General features: G+C 40.7%; 1 pseudogene; it reads right to left on the reverse strand.

Moving 5' to 3' along the window:
• Nucleotides 1-657: 657 nt before the first annotated feature.
• Nucleotides 658-26,822, reverse strand: LOC116898470 (annotated as a pseudogene).
• Nucleotides 26,823-27,122: the final 300 nt, after the last annotated feature.

Raw genomic sequence — 27,122 nt, forward strand, 5'->3', positions numbered from 1 at the left:
CTGGCTGGCTAGCTTGCTCTTGGAGCGTGCCTATTTCTGCCACTCAAATGCTGGATTGACAAGTACAGGCAGCCATATTGTCCTTTTTTACTTGGGTTCTGGGAATTCAAACCTAGGTCCTTGTGGTTAGAGAGAAATCAGTCTTTTCCCAGTTCCTTTCTTATTATAAATGCTAATAATATTGAGCCAGGGCCTCACTGTGTAACCTAGACTGACTTTGAATTTACAATCCTCCTGCCCCAGCTATCCAAGGACTGAGATTATAGGTATAAGTCACTACCATGCCAGCTTTTATTATCTTTTATATCCATATAGTACATAATATATACAAAAAATCAATTTCTTACCATTTGTAATTACAAATATACTTGTCTATTGTGTCTCTGCCCTTACCTAGACTGTAAACTGTAATGCATTCTCTTCTTTATCTTAGAAGCAGAGTTCGGAATGTTAATCTTTAAGAATGTGTACTGAATTAATAACCAATAATATCGTATGAGTGTCATTGAACTAGCGACTCCTTGAGTTACTATCTGTAAAAACAAAAGAGCTTTATAACAGACTGGCCAATCAGTGGTTAAAAGAAAGTTCCCAGGTGGTGACTGGGAACGCTGAGCCCTTCAGAAGCTAAAGTAAATGTAATAACACAAAATCACTCTACACGATTTCACCAGCTTTGAAGACGAGGGGGTGTCCTTCCTGAAAATGCCTCTCCACTCTTCTAAATCCTGTCTCCTCTGCCCTCACACTCACATTGAGCAGGATCTTCCCCCAAAAATGTAAGTTCTCACGACTCTCTGAGAATATTCGACTCTAAAAGGTCACCCATCCGAAACCTAAAATGTCAGTATTTCCCCAGATACAGAGGCCCGTCTCGTTTCTTCAACCACTAAACTAAATGACAAATCAAAGACATTCTAAGGGGGGAAGCTATCAGAAGGCGTCCTTGTAAAGTGGAATTGAAGTTGAAAAGAAAGTAAGAGTGAGCCACAGTATACAGGCATCAGCAGCCACAGGGGAACCCTGCCAAGAAGTCAGAAATAACTTCTCAAGGGCAACCGTTTCCAATCTATTTTATTTCTTTTTATTACTCTTCCCAGGTAGCACAAAAACTTCAACGGATATGAAACCTTTAACCAAATGTAGCTTGTATCACGCTCTGTTTATATTCTCATTCCATTTGATTCCATTATTTCCCGATAATTCTCCTGGTATTAAAAGTCCTTTTGAGAGCTGTTCTGTTTTCCCCATTTCCAAAGCCATTAACCCCGATCCCCTGCCTCAGCACGGGGATGCTTCCTGAGTGACAGCCTTGTTTACAGGAGAGAGGAAGGACTTGGCAGCTCTTCCGAAGTGTCAAATGAGATAGCCTCAAGAACACTGAAGAGAGTGTCACCAGGGGGGCAGGCAGCGCCACACTGGCCAGGCTACCTCTTTGTTGTACACTAATAGGATTCTCTGACAAGCACTTTTGAGGAAGAGGGATTTGCTAGGACAGATGAGTGCCAGGTAATTTCTTTATACCTTTTATATGACTTTCAGTACTTCAACTCCCAAAATGGTAGAGACTGACTTTAATACACATAATGAGAAGAAACTTTTTTAAAAAAAAAAGCTATTAATTTAAATGGAAACAGTGCCCTTCTGAGGATGAACAGCTTGAGTTTTAATATCTCAGATTATTCTAATGCACTAAACTTTTAGTATAAAACGGATGTTTTTTTTAAAAAAAAAAAACATCCATTTCAGAAAGCATATTTAAAAGTATGTCAAACTGTCTATTTGAACTGTCATTATTCTAAAAGCTTCTGATCATACAGTAATTGGCCAAAGTCCTCTAACATAGTTACTGTATTTTTCCCTTCTCTCGTCTCCTGTTGGATGTATTACCTTGGTGGTTTCAGTTTGTTGTTTGAATGGGTTCCCTTAAATAAGTAAGGCTGTAATTCCAAGCACTTAAGCCCCCGTCAGATCTCGAGCTGTGCCTGCCACATTTAGTTAGTATTGAATAGTTCGTGACCTGGTAACAAGACTGGGACGTGGCCCTCACCGTTACAGTATTCAGAGAAATGGTCAGGAGAGTGTCTTCCAGTGCTTTCTCCGGGCCTAAGCCTGGTTCTGAGTTCAGATCACTGCTTTAGTTGGGTACAGTACCCGCCACATACACAGAAGCTCGGATTTTAAGATAAATCATTCAAGAGCAGCCTGGTTGCCACCTAGACATCTGTCAAAATATCAGTGAAATTACCATGCGTGCGTGCGTGCATGCGTGTGCATGTATGTGTTTATGTGTGTGTGTGTGCATGTATGTGTGTATGTGTGTGTATGTGTGTGTGCATGTATGTGTGTATGTATGTGTGTCTAAAATATTGCACACTTTTGAAAGCATTTAAGTGTCTCATGATTTAGTAATTTAATTCAAATTCACTTGCAGTTTCTCTATGTATCTGCGCTCACTCTTAAGGTTTTGCCTCTGTCTTTATGTCCTTAGTATTAAACTTGGGAATTAAAACAGAAATTTATTCTTTTTAAATAGAGGGTCAGCACAGTAGTTCAGCAGGTCCAGGCATTTGCAACAGATCCTGCTGGCCTGAGTGAGCAACATGGTGGAAGGAGAAAGCCAACTCCCACACAGAGTCTATGACCTCTACGACTATGCCGTGGCATGGATGCACACGCGTGTACACACATGTACACACAGAAAGGCAGACACACACACGCACAAATGACAGAGAGGTGGACAGATGGACAGACCAACAGAGAGACAGATAAAATTTCAAAAGCCCTTAGCGACAATAACAGTTCAGGAGATTTCGCCCCAAGTTTTCCTCTTGGCACATTGGTTCATTCATTGCAGTTTTTTCTTCTACTAACCCCAAAGAAAATGGATGGATTCTGTCCGTTTTTACTTCTGTGTAAATCATTCTTTTGACCTAAAAATATTTTGTAGAGAAACCTAATTAATTGAAAAATTATAGGCTAGGAACATAAAAAAAAATGTGCTTTGAAAATGTTTCCAAAGCACAAAGAACAGAAACGATTGTTGATTTCAAACCTGACTGTGCAACCAAATCCCACGATGTGTAGAGCCGGGAGGCATGGACGTAGCTGACAAGTGATAATGCCAAACCTGTCTAGAAGATTTCAGTCAGAAAGTTTAGAATGAAACTTCTTTTTCTTGTGGGACCGGAGAAGTGGCTAAGGAGTTAAAAACTCCGGCTGCCCTTCCAGAGAATCCAGGTTCCATTCCCGGCTCTCACATGGTGGCTCACTGTCAACTCTATCTCCAGTCGCAGATAAGACATAGAATAGTTCCGATATGCTGTGGGGAAATACCACTGATCCTCATTCGCTCAGAAAATAGAAATCCATTCATAAACTATTTTTTTTTCATGAACAACCTGAACAAAAGAATAGGCCATCAGAAGATTTCCATTGGAGAAACCTGTATAAGGAACAATTATTGAAATTATAAAAGTGAAGTTGAATTTTTTTGGAAATGGAAATCTCGAGATGTTAGGAAGAAGAGTCAGCAAAGATACTGACATTTGAAATACGACTATACAAATTAATACCTAATTTGTAGCGTTTAAGATGTGATACACCCAAAATACTAATGAAAACTTCGATACAAGATGAAATGGTTGTGGTAGCTAGAGTGTGTCAAGCAGCCCTTTCAGAGTTGAGAGGACACCGAGATGTCGACCAGCTACGACAACCACTTCGAGCAGAATGGAAATAGCATGAGCTACTTCCACAGAATGTGGGAGAGACACAAAGTTTAAAAGCAATGAATTCAAAACACATACAATCAAAAAGGTAAGAGAAACAAAACAGCAAAAGCGATGCATGGAGCAGGCCATAAACAAAGCAGTGTGAAGGGAAATATTGGGAGTGGGACCAGAAGTCAATCAACTAAACACTACTCCAAGATAGCAAACATCTTCAATGCACCAATTTCCTTTTCTGGTAAATGCATGTTTTTTTTTTTTATAAGGAAAATCATAATGTAGAGGTCATTGCCAAGGGCATCCATTTGGTGGTAGAAGGGCTTGCCTAGTGCAAACAGGACCTGAGTGGTTGACTTGAAGCCAGGGAAAGCAAAAGAGACTAAACATGGGAAAGTTTGGAAGAACCAACCAAAATAAAGTCCGTGGTATTCTAATAGTATTGAAAAGAGAAAGAAATTTTAGATGCTCAGCCACCTTGTGCTACATGTGTGCGTGCACATGTGCTCCTGCTACTTGACTTTTATGGTGGACTCTTCTCTCTCTGGAACCATATGCCTGAAAAAAACCCTTCTCTCTCGGGAAGTAAGTCGGCTCTGGCATGGTATTTTTATCATATCAACAGAAAAGTAACTAATACAACAGAATAGCAGATTGGATCAGAGAGAGAGAGAAACAGAGAGAGAGAGAGAGAGAGAGAGAGAGAGAGAGAGAGAGAGAGAGAGAGAGAGATTCACTTATTTGTTGACTCTAAGAAATATTGCAGGAGTCCCACAGCCTAGACCCTGACCACCACTAATACTTATATCCACTTCCCTCTTACTTTTTTTTTCTATCAAGCCATCAATCACTGGTTTTCTCCCTGATCTCTTCTGTTCTGTTCTTACCCATAATATCTAATACTTTTTAGTAGACATCATAATGTAGCCATTCATTTATTCCCCCAAATTATTGACATCTAAGAGGTGACTATTTATTATTATACTTTCATAGTGGGAAGTTTGTATTGGCTTCCATGTGCTGCTCTGGCTGTAACGCTTTCCTGCTATCTAATGAAGCACAGGGCGTCTCCCTCCAGCAGTGGCAATGCCTTTGGCAATCACAACCGCTTCTTTAGCCTCAGTATGACCAGTCAAGAATCTTAGCCAAGATACCATATGAATAGCCCCTGTTCTTAATACAGTCATTGCTCCCCTCTAAAACCCCACAAGCTGGACTCCAGCTACCCACATTTCTTTAGCATTCCATCCTTCTTTGTTCCAGCTAAGATCAGCTGCTTAGGGGGTGAAAAAGAATAGTCAGGTCCTCTGCCAGTACAGATCACGGCGTTATGGCTGATTCCCTGACTTCCAGCACTCATGAGACACCTCCTAGTTAGCGCATTTAGCCACTGCATGGATATGACCTCTAAAACCTCTGCTACAAACCGCAAAGCTAAGTGTGGCCGGCAGAGGATCTTGTTACATTCAAAGAAAGGGAGCTGCAGATGTGAAGATGGTAATACTGTATGCTTGTCCCACACAGGCTCAGCACCAAAATAGACCAGGGTAAAGAAAGGGAGAGTCCATGGGTTCTAAAGGTCACCCACCGTCTGTGCGTCCAACTGGCACTCTCCAAGTGTTAAAGACCCAAAAGTAAGTTGCTCCGTGTCTCATGTTTAAGTCGTTGTTTCCTCCTGTTCTTTGCTGTATTTCTTACTACACTTTCATTAGAATTTTCACTTCATTACATTAAAATGTTTTAGCTCTATGTTTATGAATTCCTGATTTCGTTCCTGCATTTCTCTACTGTTAAGCAATCTTTTTCTTTTCCTTTTTATTCTTCCTTTCTTTTTCCACCCCATGTTTCTGTCCTTCTTCTCCCCAGTATAAAGGAAACATTCCTAGTCATGAAAGCACAAGAAAGAACACATTTCATAAGAAAAAAAAGGATAGTGTCTTAGTTAGGGTTTTACTGCTGTGAACAGACACCATGACCAAGGCAACTCTTACAATGCAACATTTAATTGGGGCCGTCTTACAAGTTCAGAGGTTCAGTCCATTGTCATCAAGGCAGGAGCATGGCAGCATCCAGGCAGCCATGGTGCTGGAGGAACTAAGTTCTATATCTTCTGAAGGCTGCTAGCAGAATACTGACTTCCAGGCAACTAGGATGAGGGTCTTATAGCCCACACCCACTCCAACAGAGCCACACCTTCTAATAGTGCCACTCCCAGTGCTGAGCATATACAAACCATCACAGATGGGGAAAAAGATAAACACAGTAACCCAAAAGACCCTTTATACTAAGTGAGAAGAAAATAAGAATGATGACCCAACCTACCAGAAAAAAAAAAACAGCAAGTGAAATTATAGGAAATTAATCATCTTTAAATAATAACTTCAAACAGAAATGGGCTCAGTTCATTTATAGATACACCATGTTAGTTGACTGTATTTTAAAAAGTCAGAATCAACTATCTGTTGTTGCTTAGAAACATACCTCACAGACAAAGACGTCTGCAGAGTCAATAGTCAGAGGGGAAACAGAACCATTTCCTCTGAAATCAATAGCTTGACAACCATGGTCACTTTCACCACTCAGGGAACACGGTGCTCAGAGTACCAGAACAAGCAAGAACAAATCCATTTAAATGTCTCTAAGATCCCACCACTTTCACGAAATAAGCAGTTTCAGGGAAAGAAGAAGACACAGAATAAAGATGAGATTTGCCAGCTTTTCTATGTACCAAGAACACTGCTAAGAAGAACACCCCCACTCCCTTCACAGTAGCTTCAATTAAAATCAAATATCTAGATAGACTGTTCAGGGAATGATGAAGGGGAGAAGAGGCAGGGTAGGTGTGATGGCTATTCTTGGTTGTCAACTTGACTACATCTGGATTGAACTACAACTCAGGAGCGAAAGGCTCACCTGTGAATGATTTCCTGCTTAGTTTGAGGTGGGTGAATCTACTTCTAGTCCAGACCTTCTAGTGGGAAGACACACACCTGGGAAGACATCTGGATCTTGAAGTGGAAAGACTGAACAATTATGAGATTCTTGGACTTTCCATTCACAGCCAGCCAGCATTGGATTGCCTGGACTGCAGCCTGTAAGACATTCTAATACATCTATATTGATATTCTAGTTGATCTATGTTAATATTATAGCATAATATTGTTATAATGACATAATAAATATTCTATATATGTGAGATTTATTAGAAATATATATCTAATATATGTGAGAAATACAGATTAAATAGATGATGATGAAGATAGATAGATGATAGATGATAGATTATAGATAGATGATAGATAGATTACAGATATAGCTAGTAGATAGCTAGTAGATAGATAGATAATTCCATAAATTCTATAATTCTATAGAACCCTGGCTAATACAGCAAAGATTATGAAAAAGGTTAATGGGTTGTGATTTTTAACAAATACAGCACCCTGCATCACCTCTTAGAGCCAGAGAGGTCACCTTTCAACACAGCACATCTGTGCCAGCAATTCACCTTGTAAGTATCCTTAATTAGTCTCTGTTATTTAGAGTCCACTCTCGCACATGTGTATTTATATTGCTCACGTAGGTGTTAGAACTGTCCTTTGTTCCTCTGCTATCTCTTTGGCCATAGGCCATATATACCACCTCATAGTCTTAAGTCTTTTCTTCTCTCTCATCCTGTTGCTCTCATCTTTTTAGGCCTTAATTGTATCTTCCCACAGCTGTCACAATATCTAAAGTCTGTGCACCCTAACAGCATCCTATTCCTCTCTCTGTCTCTTTACTCACTTCAATTTTTGTCTTATCAAAGTCGATCTAATATTCAATCTTACCTACCTACCTTCCATTCCTAATCTTATTGACTAAAATCAAGTATACTTCATAATAATTTTTGTTGTTTGTACTCCAACAGTTATTGAAATTAACTGTTATCAGTTGGCTAGTACAATATCTACATAGTGCTCTTACAGTTAATACTCTACTCGGAATAAAAAGAGCCTTACACCAAGCACTCCATAACAAGGAATTGTTTTCTGAACTACACACTCAAGACCCACTTGAACATTAAAAAATACTTCAACCGAAAGAATCTAGCTGATAAAAAAAAGACATGATCTAAGCACAAAATATCGTCAGATGCATAACTCTCAACTCAGTAGCACAAGAAATATGAAATAAAACAACAATGTAACTTCCTCAAATCTTATTAACCCTACAGGGATGGCACCTGATGTGAGGCAATTAGATGAAATCCCAGATGGCAGACAGGAAATACTTCTAAGTGTGTTCAAAGACAGTCAGCTGGATGAAAACAGGAAGACAGCAGATAATATGTAAGAGATAGAGCACTGAAGAAAAACAATCTGGAATATTAGAAGTGAGAACAGAGCCACGCAAGTAAAACAACAACAACGACAACAACAACAATACCCTCTCTATAAAGTCTTAGCTATAGGATGGATCAAGAAGAGGTTGGATGTTTGGCCAAGTGAAGGAAATGGTACAATCCAACAAAGGCACAGTTGAAGTAATAAGGTGCCAGTGGGGGTTTCTGGATTATATCCAACACTCTGAGAAGACCAAAGTCTATAGATACTGAGCATAGAAAAAAGAAAATAATCTGATACTAAAAGAATACAGGGGTTGGGGATTTAGCTCAGTGGTAGAGCGCTTGCATAGGAAGCGCAAGGCCCTGGGTTCGGTCCCCAGCTCCGAAAAAAAGAACCAAAAATAAATAAATAAATAAAAGAATACAAACATTTTCAAAAAAAATTTAAGAGATGAGTTCATCTTCCTCTCTTTCAGCTTTCAATAAATACCCTTTATGTATTTGGTGCTTAGATAAGACATATACCAAGACCATTGGTGGACCAAGAACCTGCAGTCAGATAAGTGATAGGCCCTAGAAGAAAACCTTTTTGTTTGTTTCGTTTTGTTTTCATTTTTGCTAAATGGTATTAAAGTATTAAACCAAGTCCGAATGACTTATTTCTTCCCAGATTAGGGCATCTTTCACACTCATTAGGAAAGTGTCTATTTGTAGTAATTACCACAAAGACCAACAACTAGTCATCAGGCATAGAAGAAGAGATTGTCAAATGCTAAGCACTAACTGGGACTTCTATATCATACATTTCCACCTAAGGCTGAGGGATCCCTGCAGAAGAAGAAATGGAAAGACTGTAAGAGCTGGACACAGTGGGTGAATAGATACCAGGAAACAGCATCCTCCAGATACAGCATGGAGGGTGCACATAGGGACCTCAGCAGTTGTAGCAGCATGTTCTAGCCTGATGCAAGCTTAAGCTGGGTGAAAGGTAGTCATGAAGTCCAACACTTAGATGAAGGTCTGTTGGCCATTGAGAGCTTCCAGGGAGAGGAGAGAGCTGTATTCTTTAAGAATGTTGCCCCTGTTGAATTGAAGACACTCCAGTGAAAAGACACACACCCAAGAATATTATTTGACCAGCACAGATAGGATATGATGGGTGTGGGGGTCGGGGCACAGAGATGGGTGGGTAGAGAAGTGGAGATGAGTTAGCAGGAGTCCAGGGAGGGGATGAATATGATTAAGACACATTATACAAATCCTCGAAGAACAAATTTTTATAAAGGGGTCATAACAGAAATTTTTCTTCCAATCTAGTAGTCTGTGCCTTTTGATTGAGAAACTGAAATCATTAGTATTCAAGGTCATTATAAGAAAACACGAATTGATTTCTGCAATTTTGTTCATGTTTTAGGTTTTTTTTTTCTTTTTAATCTTTTGCTTAACTATTATTTTAGTATGGCTTGTTTTATTTTTTGTGGTGTCGTGAATAGGTTTGTTTTTCTCTTTCTTCAAGTAGCTTTTGTAGAGATTGCTAAGCAATTATAAACCCCTTTAGTCTATTTTTATCATGGATATTTATTTATTTACACCTTAAACAGTGAGCCTCCTCCAGGTCCGCCCTCACAGAGTCCTTTCTCCCATCCCTCTCCTCCTCTTCTGAGGGGTTACTCCCACTCTCCCATTTCTCCCACCTTGTCCAAACATGTCTGTGCAAGATTAGGGGCATCCTCTCCCACTGAAGACAGACAAGGCAGCCCTGCTGTGGAACAGGTTCTAGAGTCAGGCGAGAGCTTTAGGGACCCACATGGAGACTGAGCTATACATCTGCTATTATGTGCTAGGGGCCTCCATCAAACCCCTGTATGCTCTTTGATTGGTGTATCAGAGGGTATCCTGTACTTTATGGCTCATTTATCAGTGAGTACATATCATGCATGTCCTTTTGGGTCTAGGTTACCTCACTCAGGATGATATTATCTAGTCCCATCCATTTGGCTGCAAAACTCATGATGTCCTTGTTTTCAATAGCTGAACAGCATTCCATTGTGAAAGAACCACATTTTCCAGTCTTTGGTTGAGGGACATCTGTGCTGTTCCCAGTTTCTGACTATCACAAATAAAGCTGCTATGAACATAATGAAGCATGTGTCTTTGTGGTATGGTGGGGCATCTTTGGTTATGTGCCCAGGACCAGTATAGCTTGATCTTCCTCTAGAACTATTTCTGATTTTCTGAGAAACCATCAGATTGGTTTCCAAAATGGTTGTACAAATTTGCAATTCCACCAACAACAGAGGAGTGTTCCCATTTCTCCACATCCTTGCCAGCATGTGCTGTCACTTGAGTTTTTTAATCTTAGCTATTCTGACTGATGTAAGACGGAATCTCAGAGTCATTTTGATTTGCATTTTCCGAATGAATAAAAAGGTTGAACATTTCTTTTGGTTCTTCTCAGCCATTCAAGATTCCTCTATTTAGCTCTGTACCCCATTTTTAATTAGGTTATTTGGCTTGTTGGAATCTAAGTACTTGAGTTCTTTATATATTTTTGATGTTAGCCCTCTGTCAAATGTAGGACTAGTGAAGATCTTTTCCCAATCTGTAGGCTGTTGTTTGGTCCTATTGATGGGGTCCTTTGCTTTTCAGTTTCATGAGGTCCCATTTATCAATTGTTGATCTTAGAGCCTGAGTCATTGGTGTTCTGCTTAGGAAATTGACTCCTGTACCAAGGCTGTTCCCCACTTTCTCTTCTACGAGATTTAGTGAATCTGGTTTTGTGTTGAGCTCCTTGATCTACTTGGAATTGAATTTTGTGCACAGTGATAAATATGGATCTATTTGCATTATTCTACATGCTAACATCCAGTTAAGACCAGCACAATCTGTTGATGATGATTTCTTTTTTCCGTTGTATGATTTTGGCTTCTTTGTCAAAAATCAATTGTCTACAGGTGTGTGGGTTTATTTCTGGGTCTTTGATTCAATTCCATTGATCTACCTGTCTCTTTCTGTATCACTATCATGCAGTTTTATCACTATTGCTCTGTAGGACAGTTTGAGATCAGAGATGGTGCTTCCTCATGTAGTTATTTCATTATTCAGGATTGTTTTAGCTATCCTGTTTGCTGCTGCTGCTGCTGTTGTTGTTGTTTTTCTATATAAAGTTGAGAATTCCTCTTTCAAGGTCTGTAAAAAAATTGTGTTGGGATTTTGGTGGGAATCTGAAGATTCTTTTGGTAAGATGGCCATTTTTGCCATGTTAATCCTCCTGATCCATGAGCATGGGAGATCTTTCCATCTTTTTATATCTTCTTTAATTTCTTTCTTCAGAGACTTGTAGTTCTTGTGATAGAGATTTTACTTGCTTGGTTAATTACACCAAGTTTTTTTTTATATTAATTGTGGTTATTGTGAAGAATGTTGTTTCCAGAATTTCTTTTCCATTTATCATTTGTATAAAGGAGGGCTACTGATTGCCTTGAGATAATTTTATATCAAGACACTTTGCTGAAGTTATTTATCAGCTATAGTTCTCGGTAGAATTGTGGGGGTTGCTTTTGTATACTATCATATCATCCACAAATAGAGATAACTTGACTTCCTCCTTTCTAACTTGTATCCCCTGGATCTCCTTTTTTGTCTTATTGTTCTGGTTAGAACTTCAAGTACTATATTAAATAGAAAGGGCTAGAGTGGGCAGGCTTGTCTTGTTCTTGATTTTAGTGAGATTTCTTAAGGATTCTCTCCATTTAATTTAATGCTGGCTATTGGCTTTCTGTATATTGCATTCATTATATATGTGCCTTGAATCCCTGATCTCTCCAACACTTTTAATATGAAGAGGTGTTGGATGTTATCAAAGGCTTTTTCAGCATCTAATAAAATGATAGAGTGGATTACATTGATGGATTTTCATATATTGAATCGTCCCTGCATCCTTGGGATGAAACCTAATTCATCATGGTGAATGATGTTTTTGATGTGTTCTTGGATTCAGTTTCTGAGAATTTTATTGAGTATTTTTCTGTCGATGTTCATAAGCAAAATCAGTCTGAAGTTCTCTTTGTTTGTTGAGTCTTTGTGTTGGTTTAGGTATCAGAGTAACTGTGGCATCATAGAATGAATTAGGTGGTTTCTTTCTGTTTCTATTTTGTGGAATTGTTTGAAGAGTTTGGGTATTAGCTCTTCTTTGAAGGTTTGGTAAAATTCTGCTCTAAAACCATCTGGCCCTGGGCTTTTTGGTTGGGAGACCTTCAATGGCTTCTATTTCTTTAGGGGTTATGGTGCTGTTTAGATGGTTTACCTGATCCTGATTTAATTTTGGTACGTGGTATCTATCTAGAAAACCATCCACTTCATTTAGATTTTCCAATTTTGTGGAGTACACAAAATTAAGTCTTGAAGTAAGACTTAATGATCTTTTTAACTTCTTCAATGACTACCTTTCATTTCTGAGCTTGTTAATTTGGATACTGTCTCTATGACTTTTAGTTAGTTTGGCTAAGGGTTTGTCTATCCTATTGTTTTTCTTAAAGAACCAGCTCTTGGTTTTGAAGATTCTTTGTATTGTTTTCTTTGTTTCTAACTAGTTGATTTCAGCCCTGAGTTGGACTATCTCCCACTCTCCATTCCTCTTGAGTGTGTTTTCTTCTTTTTGTTCTAGAGCTTTCAGGTGTGCTGTCAAGTTACTAGCGTAAGGACTCTCCAATTTCTTTTTTTTTTTTTTTTTTTTTTATTTTTTTTTTCGGAGCTGGGGACCGAACCCAGGGCCTTGCGCTTCCTAGGCAAGCACTCTACCACTGAGCCAAATCCCCAACCCCAGGACTCTCCAATTTCTTTATGAAGGCACTTAGTGCTATGAATTTTCCTCTTAGCACTGCTTTTATTGTGTCTCATAAGTTTGGGTATGTTGTGCCTTCATTTTTATTGAATTCTAGAAAGTCTTTTATTTCTTCCTTTATTTCTTCCCTGAATGATCATTGAATAGAGAGTTGTTCAGTTTTCATGAGTATGTTGTTGTTGCTGCTGTTATTTCTATTGTTGTTGAAGTCCAGGCTTAATCCATAATGATCTGATAAGATGCAGGGGGTTATTTCAATCTTCTTGTATCTCTTGAGGCTTGCTTTGTGCCTAATTATATGGTCAATTTTGAAGAAGGTTCTGTGAGGTACTGAGAAAAAGGTATATTCTTTCGTTTGGGGATGAAAGGCTGTGTAGATATCTGTTAGATCTATTTGATTCATAACATCTGTTAGTTTCATTCTTTCTCTTAATTTCTATTTCAGTCACCTGTACATTGGTAAGAGTGGGGTATTGAAGTCCCCTGTTGTGTGTGCGAGAGGCGGGGGAGAGCTAGAAGGAGAGGGAGAGGGAGAGGGAGAGGGAGAGGGAGATAGATTTGAACTGCAGTAATGTTTCCTTTATGAATGTGGCTGCCCTTGCATTTGGGGCCTCGCTATTTAGAATTGAGACATCTTGGTGGATTTTTCATTCGATGAGTATGAGGTGTCCTTCTCCATCTATTTTTAGATGAAATAAACTTTGGGTGAAACTCCATTTTATTAGATATTAGAATGACTACTCCAGGTTGATTCCTGGGTCTATTTGCTTGGAAAACCTTTTCCAGCCCTTTACTCTGAGGTAGTGTCTATCTTTGTTGCTGAGGTGTGCTTCTTGTATACAGTATAATGATGAACCCTCTTTACATATCCAGCCTGTTAGCCTGTGTCTTTTTATTGGGGGGTTAAATTCATTGATGGTGAGAGATATTAATGACCAATAATTGTTATTTCCTTTTATTTTGATGTTGAAGGTGGTACTGTTTGTGTGTAATTTCTCCTTTTGGTATTTGCTGTGAGATGATTAATTTCTTGTGGTTTTTTTTTTTGGAGGGGGGTGTACTTACCCTTCTTGTGCTAGAGTTTTTCTTCTTGTATCCTGTGTAGAGCTGGCTTAGTAGAAACATATTGTTTAAATTTGGTTTTGGTTTTGTCATGGAATGTCTTGGTTTCTCCATCTATGGTGATTAAGAGTTTTGCTGGGTATAGTGGTCTGGTCTGGCATCTGTGATCGATCAGTGTCTGCAAGACATCTGTCCAGGATCTTCTAGCTCTTGGAGCCTCTGATGAGTCAGGTGCAACTCTGATAGGTCTGTCGTTATTTAGTAATTATTATGTGAGTGGGAGGATTTTCTTTTCTGATCCAATCTATTTTGTGTTCTGTAAGATTCTTGCATGTTTATAGCTATCTCTTTAAGTTGGAGAAGCTTACTTCTATAATTTTGTTGATGATATTTTCTGGATCTTTGAACTGAGAATCTTCACCCTCTTCTAATCCTATTATTCTTATGTTTGTTCTCTTCATAGTGCCCCAAATTTTCTGAATGTTGTGCCTTAGAAATTTTTTTACATTTGTCATTTTCTTTTACTGGTTTATCAATTTCTTCTATGGTGTCTTCTATGCCTGAGATTCTCCCTTCCATCTCTCATATTCTGTTAGTAATGCTTGTGTCTGTAGTTCCTGTTCTCTTCCATGGGTTTTCCATCTACAGGGTTGCCTCCATTTGTGATTACTTTATTGCCTCAATTTCCATTTTTAGGTCTTGGACTGTTTAATTTTCTTCACCGGTTTGATTGTATTTTCCTGTATTTCTTTAAAGGACTCATTTGTTTTATCTTTAAAAGAAATTCTTTACCTACCTGTGTCATTGTGTTTTCCTTATTTCTTTAAGGGATTTATTTATATCCTCCTTAAAGGCCTCTATTGTCTTTATGAGATGAGATTTCAAGTCACAGTCTTGCTCTTCAGGTATGTTAGGATATCCAGGACTTGCTATATGATAGTGGAGCTCAGTTCTGATGGTGCTGCATTGCACTGGCTTCTGTTGACTATGTTCTTGTGCTTGCCTTTTGCCATTTGATTGTGTCTGGTGTTTGCTGGCCTGGTAGTCCCTGGGTGTCCTTGGTTTGAGCAGGCCTTCCAGGAAGCAAGAGGAACTTCAGGGTTGTAAGCAGTGTGATCATTGACAGTTTTTCTTTTTTCCTTCAATAATGATAGATTCTTTTATTGTGTATAGTAGTCTGGATTGCCAGATAAACATTTTCCCAAGCCCTCCTGGCTTTTAAAGTTTCAGTTGAATAATCCATTGTTTAGAAAGGTCAGCCTTTATGTGTGACTTGGTGTCTCTTTCTTGTCATGTTTACTATATTGTCTGTTCTGTATATTTAGTGTTTCAATGATATGATGGAAATAGGTATTTTCTTAGTCTTATGTGTTCCTATTGCTCAATAAATAAGGCCAACAAATAGGACCTCATGGGATTGAAATAATTTTGTATAGCAAAAGGAACTGGCATCTGAGTGAAGAGAACATCCAAAATATAGGAGAAAAATCATTGCCAGCTATGTATCTGGCAGAGGATTAGTATCAAAAATGCAAAAACCTCAAGAAACCAAACATCAATGGAACCACCCCCTCAAAAAGAAAATGCGTGTGACCCTGAGCAGACTGGTCTCAAAAGAAACTTACACGAGTACACACACACACACACCACACACACACACACATACACACACACACAGACACACACACACAGACACACCACACACACACACAGACACACACACACAGACACACACACACACTCACACACACACACACAGACACACACACTTACACACACACACACACACACACGAATATTTAAAGGGCTAAATATCATCAGTCATCACAGAAATGCAAATTAAAACTATTTTGAGATTCTACATCGCCCAAGTCAGAATGGCGAGCCTCAGGGAAAAAAAAATGATAACAAATGCTTATGTCCACTGTGGGCATGACTATGTCCTGTTTGCTTCTCTGTCGCTGTGATCAGATGCTGGCCATAAGCGACCTTGAAGAGGAATAGATTTAAGTCACCTCATACTTACAGGTAATAGTTCACCACTAAAGGAAAATAGGGCTGAAATTCAAGGTAAGAACCTGGAGGCAGAAAGACCAAGAAGAGCAGTGTGAAGACAGACTTACTGGCTTGTTCTCCATTGCTTACTGAGCTTGTTTTCTTTAATGATGCCAGGACTACCTGCCCAGGGATGGCAATACCCCAAATAGACTGGCCCATCCACATCAATCATTAAGAAAATATTTCATTGGCATTTCCACTGGTCAATCTGAAGATAAAATGCTTCCTTTAAGGTTCCCATTCCCAGGTGATTCTAGTCTAATCTCATTTGGGTCAAGTTGACAAAAATGAATCATCATCAAGTGTAAATTGGTATAGCCACTATGGAAATCCATATGAAGGCTTCTGAAAAAATTATAAATAGAACTAGAGTTGTGGTACATGTCTTTAATTCAAGGACTCAGCGGGCAGAGGCAGTGGATCCTTCTGAGTTTGAGGTCAATATAATCTACATAGTGAGTTTCAGGACATCCAAGGCAACATAGATAAACTGTGTTTGTCCTAGTTAGAGTTTCCAAATTACTCTTTATTACTGAAAAAAGTGAAGACAGGAACTCAAACAGGGCAGGATCCTTTAGGCGGGAAGAAATGTAGAGGTCATGGAGGGGTGCTTCTTACTGGCTTGCTCTCCAAAGTTTTCACAGCCTTGTTTCTGTATAGAATCCAGGACCACCAGTCCAGGGATCACCTACAATGGCCTAGACCCTATTGATAATCACTAATTAAGAAAATGCCCCACAGCTAGATCTTATGGAGGCATTTTCTCAATTGAGATTTCCTCCGTTCAGATGACTCTAGTTTATGTCAAATTGACATAAAACTAGTCCATACACTGTCTTCAGAGAAAAGACTTCTTATCCTCCTACTGTCATACTCCACATCTATGTTTGTGCTGCTCTATTTCCAACAGAATATGTATCACCCTAGATATCTATCAATTATTGAATGGATAATGAAAATGTGATATATGTACACAGTGGATCTTATTATGTTGCACAGAAGAATGACATTATAAAGTCTTTAGGAAAATGAGTGGAACTAGAAAATATTATATTAAGAGAGTTAACCTGGGCACTGAAAGACAAACAGGTGTGTTTTCTCTCATACTTGGATTGTAGATTCAAATTCTTATACTTGTGTATTTAACTTGTACTTGGAGTGCCTGTAGACCTCAGGAAGCCAGAAAGGGCCCATGAGAGGGAGGAGGGGAGAAACCTTAAGTACTCAGGAGGAAAGGAGAAGAAAAACATAAATAATACAAAAGTAAGAGATACTTCATATTAAAGTCTTACACAGGGATGGAGTAAAGGGATATAGGTAATGGAAGAGATGGGGAATGGGTTAAGCAAAAATAACAAGGTCTGAAAATCCATATGAAAATCCATCATTTTGTAAGCCAACTAAATGCACATATGTGTGTGCACATACATGTTTTATAAGGAGTTAGATGGAGTGGACTTGCATGGTTAGACAATACTTCCTCCAGAAGACATGAGTTATTAAACAAAAATCATAGCTCTTGACATACAGGCATAAGACATCTGCCCATGACTGTGATTCAGGGAGTTCCCAGAAGACCCTGAAATGACACAGACAACTACCATCGCTCTTGGTTGTCCATCCTAACTAGGTAGTAAGCTCTTGTTGCCAAAGACATCATGTGTTTTGTCTGCAGAACATAGAGAAAGAAATCTGAAACTGAAATGGAAACCTCATTCCCACTGACTGTCTTTGACAGTGTCCGAATGTTATGCAAGCTTCCGGAGGAAAACATCAACATTATTAGCTAGCACTGGATCCTTCATGCTATATAGTACCAACCTGTAATGCAAGATGTGCCCATGGGGACAATAATGGAATGACTGTTAAGGAGCAACCAACTGTTTTCTGATTGTATTTGAAGCCTGCTCTACAAAAAAAGAATTCATGCTTTTCATAAACTACACAAGAGGAATAGTTGGGGAGGTCATAGCCCCAAGGAGAGAATCAACTATTGTGGCTTTACTAAATAAACATGATGTAAAACTACTTTGTCAGTATGGTCATTTGTGACCACTGTACAAGCATTACGAAAGCTAGTTGACCAGTCATTGGAACTGAGGCTAATACAACAAATTATATGAAAAAGGTTGAGCTAATAAGTTTAATCAAAACTTTATCACACGACTGGGGCATTTGGAAGGATAGTTAGCAAAATGAAAATAAAAATAAAGTCTATATACCTGGTCCATCATTGTTATTCATATAGCAAGCCTGCACTCTGGTTGACATATCACTATTCTCAATAGAGCATCACAAGGTCTCCTACCAACGTAGTTCCCATGCTTCTCACAGCCAGCTCAAATTTTCATAGCCTCCAGCCTCATTTAAATACACAGCTATCTCTTTTTAGCAATTCTTGACATGTGCTTTCCATTTTTACTGGATAGAAAAATTCAATCCTTTACCATTTATATTCTACCTTACATATTGGTGGTGTCTATAACATACATTTTTGGAAGAAGAAGGAGGAGGAGGAGAAGGGGAGGAGGAGGGTGAGGAGGAGGAGGAGAAGGGGAGGAGGAGGGTGAGGAGGAGGAGGAAGAAGAGGAGGAGGAGAAGAAGAAAGAGGAGGAGGAGGAGGAGGAGAAGGAAGGAGAAGGAGAAGGAGAAGGAGAAGGAGAAGGAGAAGGAGAAGGAGAAGGAGAAGGAGAAGGAGAAGGAGAAGGAGAAGGAGAAGGGAGAAGGAGAAGAAGAAGAAGAAGAAGAAGAAGAAGAAGAAGAAGAAGAAGAAGAAGAAGAAGAAGAAGAAGAAGAAGAAGAAGAAGAAGAAGAAGAAGAAGAAGAAGAAGAAGAAGAAGAAACAATAGATTTACCAAGGGTTAGCCCAAATCACCAAAAGGCAAACACCTCGTAAGATGAAAAGGATTCTTCGACAGACTTTGTGGGTGGAGGCTACGACACACTCAAGATTATCCTGAGCACAACCTTGTGAAGGGGAGCAGAGTTCCCTAGGGCCCCAGAGCAACTAGAAATCACTGTAAGATCTTTTTTTTTGGTTCTTTTTTTCGGAGCTGGGGACCGAACCCAGGGCCTTGTGCTTCCTAGGCAAGCGCTCTACCACTGAGCTAAATCCCCAACCCCTCTGTAAGATCTTTTAACTGAAAGTAGTTTCTTGCACAAAAATGAATTTACAGTGACCGCTGTGGATCACTCAGGCTATGTGAGCCAGGACTCTAACCCAGGGCATAGCTGGAAGAAAACATTTACGTTTCTCCATAACAATATAACTGCGTGTGCTACAGGCACTGACCTTTCACACATAAAAAAGCAATGTTGATTGTCTAAAGTGTATGAAGCCATAGGGGATGGAGTTGGGGCGGGGACCGCAATGGAAAGAATAGCAGCGCACTCCCCAGGCACCCCAGGTACAGATCTCTGACCTTGAGATGGCAGTGAACGGACGTGGAACTTGAAGTCCCAAAAGATAACATATTCACCAGCACTTTTCCAGTTCAAATGGGCAAGCAATGAGGCAGAATTAATGCCCTGTGGAACTCGTGCCTGTGCATAGAAATCCACCCCGCTCCGGAGACCCACAGTCCTTCCAGACGGCCAGGTGAAGGCGGCGGCTCCCTGCTGCAAGCCTGACTCACAGAAGAGATTGATTTTCTTCACCCTTGAGCAAAACAAAACTGTTACTCTGAGCAAAACCTCCAAAGTACAACTGTGGCTCAGCGAAGATCTTTATAAGATGAAACCTGCTGACTAAGGCCATGAGATTGTATCTGTGTTTTCCTATTGATGGCGTTTAGCAGAATAGAATTGGTCCCCTGGTACCACTCTGAATGCATTGGGCTTGCTGGATACTTAGATGGGCATACTTACGCTACCCTCGTTGTGGCCATCAGGAAATGACTTTGCTAATTAATGACGGAGAGAGTACATACAGAACATGTCTGCCCCCTCAGCATAACAGATAACAGCCCAAACAAAATACTCAGGGTATGCGAGTAACGAAGAAAAAAACAATCAGGAAAAAAGGAAGAAAGAAAGAAAAAGTCAGCTAAATATAGAAATAAATAACCTTCATCTCAAAAAGCCTCCAAACTGCAATGAAGGCTGTTTTAGATGTAACCGAAAAGATACTGGGAAGGAAATGATGCTGGAGCTTGGTGAAGGCACATTAAGAAAATCCAGACGCCTGAGAGGAAAACTAACGGAGCCCTCAGCTCAGACTAATGGTGCATAGACGGCACACTGCAGGGTCACCCACCTCGGCGTCGCAACAAATCAATATGATGGAGCACACTGACAACCCCGGCCAGGCCCCGTGGTTGTACAAGTCAGCAAGGCCTCCTCTCACTGACACAGTTAGTACTCACGGTGTAAGGGGAACAAGAAACAGAGCTCTGCCTACCGCCGCCACAGAAATCCTGTTTGGGGCTCGCCTGGAGATAATATCGAATCTTTGCCTGCAAAGGGCAGGAGCCAGCGCTATCCCGTCAGAACTGGAAGGGAAGAGTATGTCTTTCAAGTGAACAACATTTCACACCTATCCAAGAAGCCTCCTGTGGTTGATGCGGGTTGGGAAAGAAAAATTCAGTTTTTCCACACTGGAGTTGCGCCAGGCATATTAACCACACTCCAGGACAGGTTCCATGTCCAGGAGCAGTTAGCCCACACAAAAGAGACTCCATTTGTTTTAAATATACTTTTTATTTTGTTTTGGTGCTTTTCCTCTTACTGGGTCCTTTGTTTTGATTTTTTTATTTGAGAGAAAGAAAATGAAGCGGGGTAGGTATGGAGATGAAGAGGATCGGGGAGGGGTTGAAGGAGAACAAAGAACACAGTCAAAATATACTATGTGACCTAAAGAAATGTTCAACATCGTTAGTCATAAGGGAAATGCAAATCAAAACAACCCTGAGATTTCACCTCACACCAGTGAGAATGGCTAAGATCAAAAACTCAGGTGACAGCAAATGCTGGCGAGGATGTGGAAAAGGGAACACCCTCCATTGTTGGTGGGGTTGCAGACTGCTACAACCATTCTGGAAATCAGTCTGGAGGTTCCTCAGAAAATTGGACATTGAACTGCCTGAGGATCCAGCTATACCTCTCCTGGGCATATACCCAAAAGATGCCCCAACATATAAAAAAGACACGTGCTCCACTATGTTCATCGCAGCCTTATTTATAATAGCCAGAAGCTGGAAAGAACCCAGATGCCCTTCAACAGAGGAATGGATACAGAAAATGTGGTACATCTACACAATGGAATATTACTCAGCTATCAAAAACAATGACTTTGTGAAATACGTAGGCAAATGGTTGGAACTGGAAAATATCATCCTGAGTGAGCTAACCCAATCACAGAAAGACATACATGGTATGTACTCATTGATAAGTGGCTATTAGCCCAAATGCTTGAGTTACCCTAGATGCCTAGAACAAATGAAACTCAAGACGGATGATCAAAATGTGAGTGCAGATCGCTCATGAGAGACACAGCCAGAATACAGCAAATACAGAGGCGTATGCCAGCAGGAAACCACTGAACTGAGAACGGGACCCCTGTTGAAGGAATCAGAGAAAGAACTGGAAGAGCTTGAAGGACCCCATATGTACAGCAATGCCAACCAACCAGAGCTTCCAGGACTAAGCCACTACCCAAAGACTATACATGGACTGACCCTGGACTCTGACCTCAGGTTGCAATGAATATCCTAGTAAGAGCACCAGTGGAAGGGGCCCTGGGTCCTGCTAAGACTGAACCCCTAGTGAACTAGACTGTTGGGAGAGGGCAGCAATGGGGGGAGGGTTAGGAGGGGAACACCCATAAGGAAGGGGAAGGGGGAGGGGATGTTTGCCCGGAAACCGGAAAGGAATAACATTCAAATGTATATAAGAAATACTCAAGTTAATAATAAAAAAAAAAAAAAAAAGACAAAAGCATCAGGCAAAGAGAGAAAAAAAAAAAATATACTATGTGAATTTGTTTCTTTTTTTTATTTTTATTGTGAATTTGTTTCTAAAAATAACTGATTCTGAGCTGAAGAGATGGCTCAGTGGTTATATCTACTGGTAACTCACTCGCACGACCTGCATTTGATTCCCAGCACCTACATGACGGCTCACAACCTTCCTGAGCTGCAGTTTCAGGGCATCTGACACACTCTTCTGTCCTCTACAGACCCCAGGCACATGTGAAGTGCATAGACTTACATACATGCAAGACATCCATACACATACAATAAATTATATGCACATATATGCACATATATTTAGCAACATTAATTATTAATTAATAATTATCTAGTTACTAAGTAATAATTATTTAAGTAAGTCATCGGTAATTAAGGTGCACTGGAGATCTTAGAAAGACATAAGACTTGTCATGAAGTTACTGCTTAGTGCCTGACAAATAAGATTGTGGGGTGTGTGTGTGCGTGCGTGCGTGCGTGCGTGCGTGCGTGTGTGTGTGTGTGTGTGTGTGTGTGTCAGAATGATTTAGTCTGCCTGAGAAGCCAGAGAGAATTCACATGCAGAGAAAGATGCTTAAGTGTGTGGGTTGGAGGCATAAGTGTAGATTTAGCATGTGGGGGGTCAGGAGAATTGCTTGTACCTGACACAGACTGCACATCCTGAAGCACAAATGCCAGGAACTCCAGGGGATTGTGCAGCTGGTCACTCTGCCGAGCACATCGAGTGCCTCTCAAGTCTCTTCTTACTCCATACACATAGTCTCTGATCTACTTCCTTTTTCTCTAACTCCTATCTTCACATTTTCCCCTGAACCTACTGAAAACAGACCCTTGACTCACCAGTAAACACAAATAGCTTATGCCGATGTCATGAAAAATCTTTCTGTTGCTAAACTCCATTTTTGACAGTTCCAGACACGCCGTGCAATGTATTATGATTACATTTACCTTGTTACATCTGTTATCACCCTTTCCCTGCTAACCCTTCCTTCTTTCCAACAAGTCCCTTAGTAGCTACAATATTGAAGAAAGTAACACACTGAGACACGAACACAAATAGACACGCAGACACAGACAAAAAGATACAAACAGCACATGAATATACACAAACATGCATGCACAGCTCACCCATCTAGAGACATATACATATACACCAAACATATACATACACATGCACACATACATGAAGACACCCAAACATAGACACAAACACAAAGATGTACACAAAGACAAATACACAAAACAAACACACACATAGACACATGTGCAGATGCATTCATAGATACACATGGACACTCACCCAAAGACACATAACAGACATGCACAGACACACATAGAGACACATACACAAACAGGCATACATACACACACACACACACACACACATACACACACACACAAACACTTTGACACACTCAGACCCACATACACAGACAGATACACAAAGACACAAAACACACATATGCACAGATATACATTCAGACATATACACATATAGACACACACACAGACCCATAATGGACACTCACACACAGAAACACACACACACACAGAGACAGAGACATACAGGAGACACATGCAAAGACACAGGCAGACACTTAGAGACACACATGGGAACACACACATGTATGTACACAGACAGAAACACACATGCACACAAAATACATAAACACACAAACAGACATACACATGGGATGCATACATGCACATACATACTGACATATACAAAGATATACACCTATTGACAGACATATACACACACATACATAGACACAAATATTCACATACACACAGTCAATCACACATTCTCATATATACAGACATGCACACAGACACACACATTCACATAGACACAGAACCACAGACACACACATGTGCATACATACAGACATACATACACCAAAGCACACACACATGCATGCACACATCAGATGTACACAGAGACAGACATACATGTATACATGCATACAGAGACAAACGTACACACAAAGACACATATACACAGATACACATGAACACAGACAGACACACATGCACACACACAGACACACATGCACACACAGATACACATGCACACACACAGACACACAGACACACATGCACACACACAGACACACATGCACACACACAGACACACATGCACACACACAGATATGCATAGAGACACAGCATACATTACTAGTCGTGGCTCCTCAGGAAAGATGGAGCATTGAATTTCCCAATCTTTGTTGTGTGTAGTAACAGAACCGAGAATGACGGGTGAGGTGCGTCCTGAGAGGCAATAGAGTCACGTGATTAATCCAGGAAATCTGACTCCGAGACCAGCACCAGGGTGCAGATCTGAGTTTATTACCCAGCCCATGAGCTTTTACACAGTGTTTGAGCCAATCCCAAGCCCCTAAATCCTGGGCCAATCATACCTCTCCGGACCTTGAAGAAAGCCCTGCCTGATGAGATAACTCTGGAGTGGGTAGAGGGTCATCACCTCTGAGGATTTCCATGAAAACCGGGGAAGCGGCTATTGTCCTGGCCTAGATTCCTTTCTGCTGTCTTACCTTTTTGTCCTCCCCGCTGCCGTTTGCTGCCAGGAGGCGATTTAGATCTAATGCCAAATGGCAAATCATGACTCATTGAGGGGTCGCGGGAGCCTTGGTGCCTCCCTCTCCATTCCACGTTGTTTTCCCTTCACAAGGCTGACTCCCACATCCCCCACAATGTGTGTTCACCATTTCAGTGGCTACGTTTCTTTAGATGGTGGCAATTTATGGCACTCCTCTCCATCCTCTGACTCTTAAATTCTTGCTGACCTTTCTTCTATTCCCTTGGACTATACATTTGTGTGCAAGGGTGGAAATGATATAAATGTTCTGTTTATGTCTCAGCACTCAATAGTCCCCTTTTCTCCACACTCTAACCAGACATGAGTCTCTGGATTAACTATTGTCCTCTGCCAAAAAGAGCTTTCATGCCCACGCTGTGGGCAGCACTACTCTATGGGTCTAAACAAATATTTAGAGGGAAGTCTGACAATGTATCCACTTAAGGAGACAACGGTGGCATATTCCCCTCTTGTGCTTGTGACCTCCACAACCATGGGCTTCAGACCAGATTTCTGGTGGGAAGAAATATTCCCTCCCAAAGAGGAGACCAGCAATTTAATCACAAAGGAATTGGTTAACCCCAACATAGTCATGCCACTATGAGATTGCTAGGTATATCTTGCTTCTCGGATCAGCATGGTCTACAGCTGAATGGCTTTTTTGATGAGTTTTCTCTCTCAGCCACCCATCACAGCACTTCAGACACGATGAAGGCTGGCTCGCAGGCTGGGAGCAAAGATTGGATAGAACGGTGACATTTAACAGTGTACCAACCCATCTTCTCCTTTGGCCCCCAGCCTACCTGGGGCCCTTGGTTCTCTGCCTATCTCAATGACCAATCCTCTGTTTCTTTTGTAGCCCCTCTCAACCCCCCCCCATTTCCTTGTACTCCAAATGTTGGAGTTTCAGGATTCAGCCCTCAAACCTCTTCTTTGCCTGTTCACAGTAACATCTTAGGACATGTCATCAAGTCTTAGACTTTTAATAAGTGCCTGCAACTGTAAAATTCAAACAATACCTAGCTCAGACCTAAAGACAGGCCTAAATTTCAAGTTCCTCTCTCTCCATACCTACTAAAGAGCCTAACCGTAAGGCTAAAAAGAACCTCAGCCTTCTACACCTCCAGAGAGAAGCACCGTCAACTTCTCAAACATCTCCTATTCTGACCTCCCTGTCCTTATGATGACCATGTGCATTTCCCACTGTTCATATTAGATGTCTGGGAGTTACCCCATAGAGCGTAAGAGCAAATCTCTTCCAAGAACCCTGGTCATGGAACCATTTTGCTAAAATCCTAGTTCATGCCACATCCTCTTTCCTCCAGAGTGGCCTCCACAGAGAATCTCAATATTTCCATGCTTAGAATTACACTGCTCATTCAAACTCTTTGACCCTGGCCCTCTTCTGCTCAAGTCAGAGTAAAATCAATTCTGCTCCCAGCTGCCAACCTTGGCCTCATTCCCATCTCTTTCCCTGGCTCCTACCTGACTCTTCCTCAGCTTCTCTGCCTTCCTGGCTAGTCCTTGAACAATTGATGGGCACTCTCCCTCTTCAGAGAGGCTGTACTCACGTTTCCTCCATGTCAAAGGCCATTCTCTTGTGGAATTACATATTTCCTTCTCATCTTCCTTTTGTAAATATTTAAGTATTACCTTCAATGAAGTCTTCCAAGGATACTCTATCATAACAGCAACTTAAATATTTATTCACCCATCTATACCCAACAGAAGGTAAGTTCTTTCTTTTTTTTTTTTTTTTTGACTGCATGTTTCTTAACAAAAGGGACAACCACACACACCCACTCACAAGTATGTTTAGGGACCTCCCCCTCCCAAGACCCCTCTTCTCTAGGACCCACCCCAAACTTTGGAGGGCTTTTAGCATTTTTTAAATCTAGCAACCATATGAATATACTGTCTGGCCTCTCTGGCCTCCATCCTCCTGTCCTGGTGGATAAAAATCTCCAAGAAGCTGCATAGTCATTTGGGTTCAGATCAAAATCTGGATATAACCCCTTTGCTGGTAGTGACTTGAGTCACAGTCACTTTGCCCAGCAGCAAACACATCCTTGATGTCACTGTACTCATGGAGGAGGGAGATGAGCTGTTCCAGCTCAATCACACGGTAGCCCTCTGCTATTAACTGGGAGATCTCCTTGTCCAGCATGTCCTGCTTCTCCTGCACTTTCTGAATGTCAGAATTCAAGGTCTCCTCAGTGACGTCATCACCCTCATCAATCATGGGGAATGGTCATTGTGGTGATCAGTAGCCCTCATGGTAAATTTGACTGAATTCTGACTTACCCCTCCTGAACCCCATGGTCTGGGGCACCTAGAGCGGGGTAGTCTTAAACTCTGAAGGGTCCAGGGTTCAGGTTAAACAGTTGCTTTTCAGGTGACTAGAAATCGACGATGGAACAGAAGGTAAGTTCTTGAGGGACAAGAACTGGTACACACGGGGCTGGAGAGATGGCTCAGAAGTTAAGAGCACTGACTGCTCTTCCAGAGGTCCTGAGTTCAAATCCCAGCAACCACATGGTGG

The sequence above is a fragment of the Rattus rattus genome, chromosome 4 (assembly GCF_011064425.1).
Source record: "Rattus rattus isolate New Zealand chromosome 4, Rrattus_CSIRO_v1, whole genome shotgun sequence".
In the NCBI taxonomy this organism is placed as follows: domain Eukaryota; kingdom Metazoa; phylum Chordata; class Mammalia; order Rodentia; family Muridae; genus Rattus; species Rattus rattus.